At 41.4% G+C, this 14,804-nt stretch overlaps 1 protein-coding gene across 1 annotated transcript in view; it reads right to left on the reverse strand.

The window, feature by feature from the left end:
• Nucleotides 1-4,884, reverse strand: part of LOC126470692 (uncharacterized) — a 45,286-nt gene extending 40,402 nt beyond the window's left edge. The window contains exon 1 of the mRNA XM_050098692.1: nt 4,870-4,884. The gene's annotated coding sequence lies outside the window, so the exon portion shown is untranslated. The remainder of the gene's footprint in view (nt 1-4,869) is intronic.
• Nucleotides 4,885-14,804: the final 9,920 nt, after the last annotated feature.

Genomic DNA, 14,804 nt, shown 5'->3' on the forward strand with positions numbered 1-14,804 from the left:
AAGTAAATGTTTTCGCAGACGTGACAAGTTTCTAGTTAGTCAGTGGTGTACAGCATGTCCCACCTAGCTAAGGTTTCGTATTTGTAGAGAAATAATTTCCAGTCTATATCCTGTGAATTATGTTGCGCTAGCGATCGCTAGTATGCTTGATATCGAGAAGTACCGCGAAAACGGTATAATATTAGGGCGAACCATACGAAAATACATGTGTCCTTGTAATCCCCAAGTCTGGAGATGTGTGTAGAAAAGCGAGCAAGCAAGGAAGCAGGTTCGGAGCAGAAACAGTATCGTATTTGTGCCGAGGCGTAAGGAGACCTGATTTATAGAACGTCTCTGAGAGCGACTTCAGTCCGCTGAGGGTGCTCTGGTCGTGTGTTGGGAGTGGCTGACATGTGATCGTCGGCTGTGGGAAAATATCTAGTGCTTTGAGGAGTATATACGGTACTTTCCATCTCCGCAGTATATGTACAAATGATGTAAAAGGGATAATTTTGTTTGGGAGAGGATACGAATTTTATGTTTACTACATCGACATGGTACGTAGTGACACATTGCTGGGTTGGAGATGGGTTTCGCGTACTATTATTCAGGCTCCTGTCCTTGGTGGTTCAAAAGGTTCAAATGGCTCTGAGCACTATGGGACTTAACTTCCGAGGTCATCAGTCCCCTGGAACTTAGAACTACTTAAACCTAACTAACCTAAGGACATCACATACATTCTTGGCCGAGGCAGGATTCGAACCTGCGACCGCAGCGGTCGCGCGTTTCCAGACTGCAGCGCCTAGAACCGCGCGGCCACTCCGGCTGGCTTGTCCTTGGTGGGAAAGCAGTGTAAATGAGTAAGAGTCTTTCCATATTTGACGATATGTATGGTAGTTTGTAAGATTAAATTGCCACTGCAGTATGGCGATCTGCGTAAAATAACCAGTGAACATCTCATCTGCAGACGGAAAAAAGGCGGTCGGTGCTTCGAGACCGGCGGCATCAGTAATTCAGCGGGTAAATTCGATAACAGCCAATCATAATGCTCCATTCATTCACATCCTTTTTGCTGGGATATAGGAGCCTCTACATAGCGGAGAGGACGTTTGTGTGTCTTGAAATCAGGAAGAGTAACACATGGTGGAAGGGGTACCACGTTAGGTCCATGAGGAACTCAGCATTAGATGTTATTCTGCGCTATTTTCGTAGACAGGTTATGGTAAGAATTTTCGTGCATACAAGGTGGGACATTATTAAATCAAGTGTTAACTATTTCTGGGACACTATACAATTTCTGCGAAATCTAGTCGGTTCTTATTTTTTACATAGTCATGTGACATTAGTATAAGATTGAGAACCTTGTTAGATGCGCTTGCGAAAGTTTGTACCTACATGCGCGCACTTTGCGGTGTTGTGTCTGTCATTCTAGGCAGTTAAGTTTGGTTAGACATATCTCTCATGTCGCGCTAGGAACGATGTGCCCTGTGCTTCTCTGACATCAATGGTAATGACACATGCTGCCCGGAGGTGTCTCGCATATGGGAGCTGCGTGAACACGCCTTGGAATTCTGTGACTTCAGTATAACACTGACTGTATACCCGAAAGTAGAGGCAACTGCATCCAGCAGTGGGCCACGCTGTGACGGCGCGTGCACCCCTGGAGTGTCTGCGCTCCCACCCAGTCGCGTCAGCAACAGTGCTTGGGTGAACAAGTAGTTCTAGATGAATTTCTCAGGTATCAAGTATGAAAGGGATGTCGCCGCCTCATGCTTGAGGGGACCTGTGTGCAGTTTGACAGCTGACGGGCACAGGTAGGCTTCTGTGTGGTCTACTAGACAGGGGGTGGTGGATGGTGCTTGTGTGTGTTGATTGCGTGTCTGTTGGATTACTTTTCAAGCAAGTCTGTAGGCAGTGCTGTGCACTATTTGCACAGTTTAAGAGTTGATTTCGTCTCTTCACATCTGTGTACTGCATTATTTAGGAGGAGTCTGCATGTCTGTGCTGAATTTATTTGGGTAAGTTAGGAGTTGTTTGCGTATCTGCAGAGCGTTTTTTAGGGGTAGTTTATAGATTTGTGGGCTGTGTGGCGTGACTCCAAGCATGTCAGGGCATGTGTTTTGTATCAGTGTGATAAATATACTATCTCTCAAAATCGTTCCCTAAATAAATTGTTCCAAAATAAACTACACTCCTTCCTTACTCTCTCCAATAGCCCAGTGCGGGCTGAGTCATTTTCGCGCCATTTTACTCCTCCAGACCACCGCCTTGTATTATATCAGAGGTGGGATGACTGTATTATGTACTAGGTCAGTTGGGGTCTAGATGTCGTGGTGGAGACACTGCTTGCAAAACAAAAACTTATGTCCAGGACAAGCAGTGTCCTTTTCCCACCATCCCCCCCCCCTCCCCTCCCCCCACCATTTTGCGTTACGTCACGAGACGGATGATAGCACCCTCCGGTGGTGGTACTGTGTATTATGTGCAGACCTCATGGTGAACACACTGTTTGCCGCCATCTTGGGTAGTGGTACTTGCATCATCAGCTGAGGTCATGGCTGCCATCTTGGATTACGTCACGGAACAGACGACAGCGCCCTCTATTGTACTAGGTCAGTTGGAGTCTGGGCCATGTGGGGAACACACTGGATGGAGGTGTTTCCTCTAATTGTTTAAATAAAGACTGGAGCGTGATTTCGAGAGTTGATGATTAGCAAGCATATTTGCAGAGTCTCTTGCATGGATTATTATTTTCACAATTTACGAGCTGTTTGGCTCTGTGGACATAAATGTATTCTATTATTTACGATTGGTTTGCAGGTCTGTAACCTGTGCAATGCTTTATTTTGACAGTTTACAATTAGCAGGCATGTGTGCAGAGCATTATATATGAGTTATTTAGGAATAGTTTGCAGGTCTGTATGCTATGGGGCAGGCCAGAGTGTGTGTTCCGTACCACTGTGATAAATATACTCCATCCCTAAATAAATTGTTACTAAATAAATAAAGGACACTCCTTCCTCTTTCTAACAGCCCAGTGCAGGCTCATTCCTTTCGCCACCAGTCCCTAGGAAGAGGTGGCAGTTGGGTGACTAGGTTAGTGGAGGTGAGCTTTGTTTCCCTCAATTATCTTAGGTTGGGTGAGAAACCGCAAGTGACCTTTCTTTAACGGCAAAATTCAAACTTGGCGGCAGTTCCTAGGCAGAGGTGGAGGTCGGATAACTTAGGTTAGTGGAGGTGGCCCAAGTAACCTATTTTCCCGCGATTTTCGTAGGTTAGTAGATATAACTGTGGTGTGATGCATTATCCTGTTGGAATTTGAACTTCCTGCCATTTTTCTGGGGGAGGGGAGGGGGTTACGTTAGTTGAGGTAGTCCAATTGACCTATCTTCCTGCCAAAATTTCCCATCTTGGATGATGCACAGCTGCCATCTTGGATGATGTCATGTGCTGTTGTCAAGTCTACATGCCGCCATCTTGGATGATGTCATCGCCGCCATCTTGGATACATCTGGCAACAAAGGAATGTGGGCTGGCATCGCCCTTGTCCCACTAGTGGTAGGATGTTACTAGTGCGTTTATTGCTCCATACAGATATAATCAATTCTGAGACGTATTGTGTGACCTTAACTGTGGCATACAATCTACAGTATAGTGGACACTGTATCTCAACAAATAATTTTGCTGGGAGCAAATTGGTCAGTTGCTGTGTAACTTCGATGTAGCATCGATTGATAACCACGTATTACGCGGTCGTGTCCAAGTCAATGACGATAACGTTAAAAAGGACTTTCAGAAGTGTTTGAAAAGCAGACTTTATAAGAATGGATTTCAGAAGTGTGTTGTTCATTGCTATAAATGCTTTAATATCAGCAGAAATTTTATCAAAATTAGCTTAAGGTATAAGGTTTTGTGTAAAATAAAAGCGTTTTAGAAAATTCACTTCTGTTTTTTAATGTAAAAACGATTCTTACTTAAAAAAAACCTACAGGAATGCTGATGAATCACTGTGAGACTAACGGCTTAGATGTGTCGCCCTCGAGGCTACATCTCGAACACGCACATTATGGATCAAACCTAAGCGAACAATTATAAACGAAGGCGGTGTATTTCATCTGATAAACTTTAGTTGGCCAACAGATATGGGAAACTTGTATTGGTTCTGGTACGCTTGAATGGGCTTATGAACTAGGAGCTACTGATATAATTTGGTGCTGTATTTCATCGTCTGCCACTTCCAGCGGTGTAAATTTCTGCACAAGTGAGTATTGTGCTATGTCTAGCTGTGCGAGGTGTGGCATGCATGGCCATTTACGCCTAGTATCTGACCAAGGCAAGATAGAATGTGACTGCGTGAAGAATTCCGAGTTGTGTGCAGTTACTGTAAATGCAGTAAGTGAAAAATTTCTGGCCTCATGTTCTAAGGCGTACCTCTCCTCTTCGCACATCTTGTTGCCTCTTTTTTGTAACCACTGTATGCTTGGGTTCTCTTCTTTGAATCAGCTTCTCTGAAAGCCAGCAAAACTCACAAAAGTGCCCTTCCGGGAAGCTTGTGTTTTGTTTGCCGATTTATTTAATCAATGTGGGGTAAATATGAAAAATGTATGTTAATCAACTTAGCTCAATATGAAGCCACCATTTCTTGATGTAGTTTTCAATGTCTACGGAATTAAAAATAATCGATTTAAATTATTTTCAACAAATGACAACATGATCTCCAGGAAGCAGCTGAAAGCGCAGACATGTTGCGCCTGTCGTTTCGTGGACAGTGGTTTGAGGAACACCAAACACTCATTGGATGCATTCTGGTACGACAACACACGTGGTGTATGCAAACGGACACAAACAAACGGCGAACAGATAGGATGAACATTATGGTTTTGTTCTCACAGCGTCCTCTCTATCCACGTGGGTTGATAACGAAGGCGGTGGGCACCAGCTTCCTCTTCCTGCAAAGCAATAAAAATTATTACTAATATGTGTGTTTGGGTACTCATCAATCACAACTGATGTCATATAACAAGAACTGTTTTCTATTTCCTGTCTTAAGCATACACATAGCCTAGACTAAATATCAAGTCACCCAAAACACAAGTTGGACATAGTCATACGCTCAACAGGCAAAACACAATACCATTAACCACAGAAAACTACAAAAACGAAGTGAATATCATAGTACAAATAGTCACAGAAGATGGGTGCAAAGATAATCTAGTTATAAATCTGTTCAACAAAATAAAAGCACAAAACACAATATACACCCAACCGTGATCAACGCAAGGGCAGAAGCCCACATTAATAAATATACAAGATAAGGGAACAGAAATAACGCAGTGTGTAGAAGAGAAAAAATAAGAAATCATTGTCACAGTGAAGTAATACTTCAAATGCACACGTTGAATACCTAAAATTTTACAAGACTGAGCATTAAAGTAGCTCACAAAGCAAACAAATTAAAAAATATTCGCCTCAAGTACTAGAAAGATGATGTCTTTCACAAATCGAATTTTTGCCAATTAAAGAGCAATACGTGTGATGGAAGATATGTAGGGCAACCTTGTAGAGCATTTGATACGGAAGTACATGTAGAACCATAGAACTATGGAACAAATCACTCAACTTCTGTAGAGTACTTCCACCTACGACAGCATAATACTACAGTAGAAGATACAGACATACAGATCATAATCCGAAGCAGTAGTATTACTATGTTCTCTTGACAACAGGTGAAATAGTACCTCCTTAACAATAAGATGATTTGGCAAAATACATACTTTTTAAATTAACTGAACGTATTCTTGCCGCCAACCTTTTACAACACTGCTCTAATTTGGTATGGGACTCACATTAGAACAGTAGATACACTCGTACTAGAAAAGAACAGGCATTAGGCACAGATTAGAAAACACACACACACACACACACACACACACACACACAAATACTAAAGTATTCGAGATGTTAGCGACACCCATAAAACACACGAAAACAAATGAACGTAGAACACAGTATTGAGCGCAGAACAAAGAGAACTACAGTAAAATTTGTGTGAGTACATTTATAACTCGAAGTTATATGAAAAAAGTGAAGTGTGCATGAAAAATAAGAGGAGTTAAAGGTAAAGTGGGCGTCTAACAGTCAAACAAAGTGAGTAGTAAAAGAGATATTGAGCGGTTTTCGACTGCAGCCTTTGCTAACAACGAGAGAATAAAGCACCTGTCATCAAACATATAACAGAAACAATAAACACCGAAAGTAGCGTGTACATAACATCACATGTGTTAGTAAAGCTGTTTTTATTTCTTTATTAGTTAAAACGTAAAATAGCATTACTTGTACAACATGTTTACAAAATAAACACAGAGACCACTTTGCTAATACAGCGAAATGCGCCTGTTGGAAAACATTCTTAATCTGCAGTCTCTTTAACGTGGCAAAAGTCAATTAATGGTGGTTACTACTAACCTCTGTACACAAAACCGTCTTCATACTTTATTTGACGTTTAATGGGGACAATATTTGCACATTATTAGTTGTCCTGGTGATTGCGCTATGTAGTAAGTAGTTATTAGCTACCCACTCCCCTTAACCCCGAAGGCAACAATAACGGAGCTAATAGCGTGTGGGATCTCCTTTCACTGGTATTACGTTTAATGTTCGAGGAAAGCTTTGTATTCCATTTTAATTCAAATGAACGTAACTTTTTTTCATATTCTTGCTCAAAATTGGTTAATACCTGATACTACAATTTTGGGTAACTTCGAGTGGCACACTACCAGCGCTCTAGTTCATCACAAACATGCTTGGGCGGTGGTTTATTCGAGGCTCTCCTAAAAAATTGTCATGTCTTCCTGTGATTCAAGGTGCAGTGGTGTTTACTTTATGTAAACGTGCATTGCAAAACTTATGCAAAACAGATGAAAATTCCACACAGATATCACAGTCTGGCACGAATGCTGCCGCTTTGTACGTCATCGAACAAGGATAATGCTCCTAATGTGTCTTCCCTTCTAATTCTATACTTTCTGAATCACTGTCCAGTTGGTGATAGACTTTTTTTTATTGTAGCACATATTGAGGTTTCTTCCCATTTCATTCGCAGATGGAACCGTGGGAAGAAAGATGTGGTCTATATGGGACAGATGCGAGGAGTTGAATAATATTGATAGTTTCTGCATTGAAATGTGGTTCTTAAAGTTTTCTGTGCAGGCTCTTGCGAGATACACGACTTGGCTTTTCGAAGCATCTGTCAGTTGAAATTTATAAACATTTCTGTTACACTCCCTTGACGTTCGTGCCGCTCTTCATTTCACTGGTTGTTTAAAAAAAAAGGTGTTATGTACTCCTCCAGGCAGTACTATTCATCACAACAACAAGAAAAGTTCCGACAATGGTATGTCTTGAAACCAATACATGTTCAGATATGGACCATTGAAGATTTGCAGTTCGCAGGTTGCATTTCATTTACAGAGGAGGCAGTGTTCACCAGAGATAGCACGGTAAATTACCACAACACACACGTGTGGGTTGACGCAAATCGTCGAGCAATCGCGGAGGTGTGAAATGAGGACCGCTTCAGTATCAATGAACGGACAGGAATTGTGAGTGACTGACTAATAGGGCAATACACTTTACCAAACATTTTAACAGGTGCTGTGAGTCACTGATTTCTGTGGGATGAATTACCAGCGCTATTGGAGAAAATTCTCCTTGCACAAAGACGACGACTGCGGTTTGTGGACGACAGGGCACAACCCCATTTTCTACAGAACATGCAATGGTGCACCATCGCAAAGTTCCATAGGTGATGGACTTGTTGAGGAGGCCCAGCAGCATGGCCTCTACGTTCACTGAACCCGAATTTGTTAGAATTTAGGCTACGAGGACATATAAAGGCATTGGTGTGTGCCCTACCCACGTTTTTGAAAAAAAAAATTATTATTACTAATAATAAACGGTGCGTTAACTTGGTTTTTCTGTGTTATTATTTGATCCTTTCACCATTAACGTCTATTGTAGGGTATTAACAAATACCCTGGCCTACTATTAATATTCGTACTAGTTAAGGATGATCCTGATAGTGTAAATTTATTAAGTAGTGTATAATAAAGCAGAAGATACTGTGCACTTCGGTCTGTGTTCATAGAGAGCATGCATGCACTATAACGAGGGCAGCAGTGAGCAGTTTTGTGTGTAGTGGGGCAACACGGGTACTGGCGCATTTTATTATTAAGGTTTGAATTATTCAGGGGTAAACTTTTGTTCTGCTAAGTGGATTATGACCCCCTGGGGTTGATGACCCCCTGAGGATAATCATCCTCTCGAGAATCCTCCCCACCACTGTCCCTTTCCTTCATCCTCCCCAATTCCTCTGGAGCATTCAAGTCTCCCCCTTTCCCCCTCAATGATACAAGTACACTTTCAGGCCTGACTTATTCGAATAGCCCACCCTCCTGTTCTATCAACTTGATTGACTAATTAATTAAATCGATAAATTAATTAACCCTTCCCCCCTGGTAAATCCCCCAACCCTTCGCCTCCCCTCCTCCACATGGAAGTTGGCGGGTCTGTGCTGGAGAGGAAGGGTCTCACAACAGGCAGTTCAGTTGCACAGTAAAGGATATGTTGTTTATTTATAAAATCTGTAGGCGTTGGATCTCTCTTGCTCATCATTCTCTGGTGTATTGGGAGATGCAGGTCTTGTAAAATTAATCGAAAGGAAGAATTTGAATAGATCGTTATTTTTAATTCGGATCACACAAGGAATACTGTCATGAAATGCTTATCACACATAATTACACTGTTAAAAACATTTTCATTATGAAGCACACGATGTCGGCTGGGCCACACCTCATGTATTCCCATGCATGCAGGTCCTGTGACCACTGTTGACTGCCGTGCTAATCCCCAAAACAAAAGCTTCAGTTGGTGGCAACCCTTTGATATTATTACCTGAGAAATTCCTGTCGAAACGCATGCTCTCCCTCTCACTCACCCTCTCTCTCTCTCAAGTGGGTGTTTCCTGTTTGTGTGAAACAACTTATGCAAACACAAACAGACCAAGATGTCCCCCCCCCCCCCACCCCTCTTCCCCTCCATTCTCCTGCCCACCCCCTCACTGCTCATGCAGACCTGCGTTGGTAGTTGGTACATTCCTTTCTTCTCACACTTCCACTGCTATGGAAACCTGTGGTAGACGGAACAAAGACATTCGGGAAGAAGTAGGTAGTGTCTGTTGTGTGCCAGATTAACCCCACTTTTCTCCTGAACAAAGTACTGGATACCTGATAACCCCCACCTTTCTCTTCCAGTTGTAGATATCCTGAAAATATTTCCCACTCTATCAGCGACTGACTTGACTGACTAATTAATTAAATCGATACCCATTGTGTGCAGCCAGTTTCTTCCTTTTATCCCTTTGATTGATACTAGAACACGTATATTTGGTGGGATTTGATCCCAAAACTGCCCAGTTTCCAAACCCTACTCTTTCCCCTTCCAGATTTTCTGTTTCCTTTGCCTAGTTTTGGTGGATACTGTCACAGTTAGGTCATTTGGTAGGAAGTCCATTACGTTGGAGGTAGCTGAAAATTTCAAATTTCAGCGCAGTTGCAGCAATTTTCGTCAGGAGCTGGACAGACGCATGCTCACAATACCAGTATCGGAAACAATAAATTGATCAGGAGGAAGAAGATCCTAATGCGTGATGGAATAGAGACAGGAAATACCACTGCAAGACAGAGTCCACTGTAATGTATTGAGAAGCACTAAACATGACACGCGTAAACCATGATCCAGTAGTCCACAGCAGGATTTGTCATGGCTAGATGTCGGAGATCACTGAAACACTTGCAAATCCTATGTGCTCATGTCCCAATGTCCATACGCAGTGTGCCAAGCCCCTCATACACCACCAGCCGTAACGCTCAGGGGTCAGTGAAAATTCTCCTCATGAACACAGCAGCAGTTGTGGGCGCACATGTATCGCTAATGACATCAATGTTAAAAATTATACATGCCATATAAATCGAGGTATGGTATTGCTTTTGAATGAATATAAATGGTGATCGTGGGACCTTTATTAACAGAACGAAAGTATGGGTACACATTACTAGCAGTGTAAACTCGTAATAAAATAATCCTTATCACCAAATTTAGGGTAAGGAACTTGGTATTAAGGCTGATATTTGCAACTCCCTCTTACTGCTGCTAGGTATTTCCCACACCAATAAACAATACTTGTAACACATTCTACCTTGATACCATGTCGACAGTGTAACAGAGTTTCTGCAACATGTTACATGGGGCTATAGGCAAGGGAATGGTAAATCATGTGCAATGTGAGGAATCACTTAAAAAATGCAGCGCTAGATTGAAGTCATAAGAAATGTACAAAATACTATGACCAATGACACAGACATACAGAAAACAGAGCGAATGCACTGAAACTGTAGAATATGTGGTTGAAGGTAACTGGATGCATTGGAGTAAAGTGCTATGCTATACCGCCAGGCCAGAAAAATGATGCATTTGTGCTAGGTGTGGACAACTGTACTACATTCAAAAGCAATTTAAAAGGATGTGGCAAGAACTGATGTCATGATTCCATGGGCAGAAGTTACATAAAATCGATAAAATTACGAAAATTGACGGAAATTACGTATAAATACAGGAAAAATAGGCCAAATTGTGGGGAAATTGAGGGGCAACGAGGGAGTACTAGCATATACTGTGCCTCGTGCAGCAAAATTCTTGTGCATGGGAACAAGTATGTGATCACTATCCAAGGTGTGACCCCCAATGTTATCGACAACCTCCTTATAGATTTTTATAAAGTGTCTTTAGTTAAAGAGCGTTGTATTACCAGCTGGGGGACTGCAATATGCACTACATATCGCATGTTTGGCCCTGTGCAAGGCTGTCTAGGGGTTTCAAACCCTAACAGACAGTATTTCCAATGTGCATCTGTGTGCTCTCCACCAATCATGACCATGCAGTGTCAGCCAAAAAATACCTTACAGAACAGTTGCTGTATAATATTTTAACAACATTCTACTGTATGTCTGTTGAGGTAATATTGATACATGCAAGTTGACTTCTGTCTTTCAGACCTCACTGGTAAAGAGAAATATCTACCTCTAAATTGTCATCGATCTGAATTAAAGGATGTTATAAAGTAGATGGAGTGATCGGCTGAGAGTGGTTGTAACGATGTATGATTTGGTGGTAGGCTCATGATGCATTCTAGAGAGGGACAGTTGTTGCTGCTGGTCACTTATCACACATATAACCATTTTTCCGTTGTTCTCTCAGAGTGAATCAGTTATGTGGTATAATTTGCGATCGACTCACATACAGTTGCGTCTTCAGTATGTCACTTAGATTGCTATCCATCTCCAATCTTTAACAGCAAATATCCCCATACAGCAGCCAGTAGGGGGCTTCCAGTGCAAGTGTGATGAGTCATGTCCATCGATGGAAAACCTATTGCAACACCCTTCTCTAGAAGAACAAAGATGTATGCAATGTACTCCATTTCTGTGCCACATATCGGAAATATATCGAGTCTTCAGTTTCATAACTGCATGATTGTAAGTCAGTGACACGTGTTTGTGAGCTACTGCAAACCCTATGTATACATTTACTTGACAGCTGTCCTTTTTATGGACTTGGTGCAGCATGGCATGTAATTTCACATATCAAACACCATTGCTATGCGTTTGTCTGTTTTGTTGTAAGAGGCATTTTCCATTGCTGATAATCATTTTATAGGCTGATGTGAACATGGTATAATTTCTCAACCATAATCAGAAGTGAGCAATGGGCAGTATTCACCTCCTGAAAACTATTGAGCATATATGATAAGGAATCTATCTTTTTCTTTAGTGTAGAAGGAAGTAGTTTTATTATCTTAAAATTTGTCACTGTAGTGAGTGGGATAGAAAACTTGTAGGGTGGATGTATGTCAGATGTTGGACATATGTGTCCTGCATTATAGTATTAAGAGTGTTGCATCAAGATGAGTAATATTTTGGAAACCACATGGCTTTAACATTGTTGTTGTTGTTTTGGTCTTCAGTCCAGAGACTGGTTTGATGCAGCTCTCTATGCTACTCTATCCTGTGCAAGCTTCTTCATCTCTCAGTACCTACTGCAACCTACATCCTTCTGAATCTGTTTAGTGTATTCATCTCTTGGTCTCCCTCTACGATTTTTACCCTCCACGCTGCCCTTCAATACTAAATTTGTGATCCCTTGATGCCTCAGAATATGCCCTACCGACGGATCCCTTCTTCTAGTCAAGTTGTGCCACACATTTCTCTTTTCTCCAATTCTGTTCAATACCTCCTCATTGGTTATGTGATCTACCAATCTAATCTTCAGCATTCATCTGTAGCACCACATTTCGAAAGCTTCTATTCTCTTCTTGTCCAAACTATTTATCGTGCACGTTTCACTTCCGTACATGGCTATACTCCATACAAATTCTTTCCGAAACGACTTCCTGACACTTAAATCTATACTCGATGTTAAAAAATTTCTCTTCTTCAGAAACGCTTTCCTTGCCATTGCCAGTCTACAGTTTATATCCTCTCTACTTCGACCATCATCAGTTACTTTGCTCCCCAAATAGCAAAACTCATTTGCTACTTTAAGCCTCTCATTTCCTAATCCAATTCCCGCAGCATCACCCGATTTAATGCGACTACATTCCATTATCCTCGTTTTGCTTTTGTTGATGTTCATCTTATATCCTCCTTTCAAGACACTGTCCATTCCGTTCAGCTGCTCTTCCAGGTCCTTTGCTGTCTCTGACAGATCACAATGTCATCGGCGAACCTCAAAGTTTTTATTTCTTCTCCATGGATTTTAATTCCTACTCCGAATTTTTCTTTTGTTTCCTTTACTGCTTGCTCAATAAACAGATTGAATAACATCGGGGATAGGCTACAAAAATGTCTCACTCCTTTCCCAACCATTGCTTTCCTTTCATGCCCCTCGACCCCTTATAACTGCCATCTGTTTTCTGTACAAGTTGTAAATAGCCTTTCGCTGCCAGCTTCAGAATTTGAAAGAGAGTGTTCCAGTCAACACTGTCAAAAGCTTTCTCTAAGTCTACAAATGCTAGAAACGTAAGTTTGCCTTTCCTTAATCTATTTTCTAAGATAAGTCGTCGGGTCAATATTGCCTCACGTGTTCCAACATTTCCCCGAGGTCGGCTTCTACCAGTTTTTCCATTCGTCTGTAAGGAATTCGCGTTAGTATTTTGCAGCCGTGGCTTATTAAACTGATAGTTCGGTAATTTTCACATCTGTCAACACCTGCTTTCTTTGGGATTGGAATTATTATATTCTTCTTGAACACTTTCTGAGGGTATTTCGCCTGTCTCATACATCTTGCTCACTAGATGGTAGAGTTTTGTTAGGCCTGGCTCTCCCAAGGCTGTCATTAGTTCTAATGGGATGTTGTCTACTCCCGCGGCCCTGTTTCGACTTAGGTCTTTCAGTACTCTGTCAAACTCTTCACACAGTATCATATCTCCTATTTCATCTTTACATTCTCTTCCATTTCTATAATATTGTCCTCAAGAACATCGCCCTTGTATAGACCCTCTATATACTCCTTCCACCTTTCTCCTTTCCCTTCTTTGCTTATTACTGGAATTCCATCTGAGCTCTTGATATTCATGCAAGTCGTTCTCTTTTCTCCAAAGATCTCTTTAATTTTCCTGTAGGCAGTATCTATCTTACCCCTAGTGATATGCGCCTCTACATCCTTACATTTGTCCTATAGCCATCCGTGCTTAGCCATTTTGCACTTCCTGTGGATCTCATTTTTGAGACGTTTGTATTCTTTTTCGCCTGCCTCATTTACTGCATTTCTGTATTTTCTCCTTTCGTCAATTAAATTCAATATCTCTTCTGTTACTCAAGGATTTCTATTCAGCCTCGTCTTTTTACCTACTTGATCCTCTGCTACCTTCACTATTTCGTCTCTCAAAGCTACCCATTCTTCTTCTACTGTATTTCTTTCCCCCATTCTTGTCAATCGTTCCATAATGCTCTCCCTGAAGCTCTCTACAACCTCCTGTTCTTTCAGTTTATCCAGGTCCCGTCTCCTCAATTTACCACCTTTTTGCAGTTTCTTCAGTTTTAATCTACAGTTCATAACCAATAGATTGTGGTCAGAGTCCACATCTGCCCCTGGAAACGTCTTACAATTTAAAACCTGGTTCCTGAATCTCTGTCTTACCATTATACAATCTATATAATACCTTCCAGTATCTCCAGGCTTCTTCCATGTATACAACGTTCTTTCATGATTCTTGAACCAAGTGTTAGCTATGATTAAGTTATGTTCTGTGCAAAGTTCTATCAGGCAGCTTCCTCTTTCATTCCTTACTCCTATTCCATATTCACCTACTACGTTTACTTGTCTTCCTTTTCCTACTGTCGAGTTCCAGTCACCCATGACTATTAAATTTTCGTCTCCCTTCACTATCTGAATAATTTCTTTTATCTTATCATACATTTCATCAATCTCTTCGTCATCTGCGGAGCTAGTTGGCATATAAACATGTACTACTGTGGTAGGCGTAGGATCCGTATCTATCTTGGCCACAATAATGCGTTCACTATGCTGTTTGTAGTAGCTTACCCGCATTCCTATTTTTTTTATTCATCATTAAACCTACTCCTGCATTACCCCTATTTGATTTTGTATTTATAACCCTGTATTCACCTGACCAGAAGTCTTGTCCCTCCTGCCACCGAACTTCACTAATTCCCGCTATATCTAACTTTAACCTATCCATTTCCCTTTTT

The sequence above is a fragment of the Schistocerca serialis genome, chromosome 3 (assembly GCF_023864345.2).
Source record: "Schistocerca serialis cubense isolate TAMUIC-IGC-003099 chromosome 3, iqSchSeri2.2, whole genome shotgun sequence".
Taxonomy (NCBI): Eukaryota; Metazoa; Arthropoda; class Insecta; order Orthoptera; family Acrididae; genus Schistocerca; species Schistocerca serialis.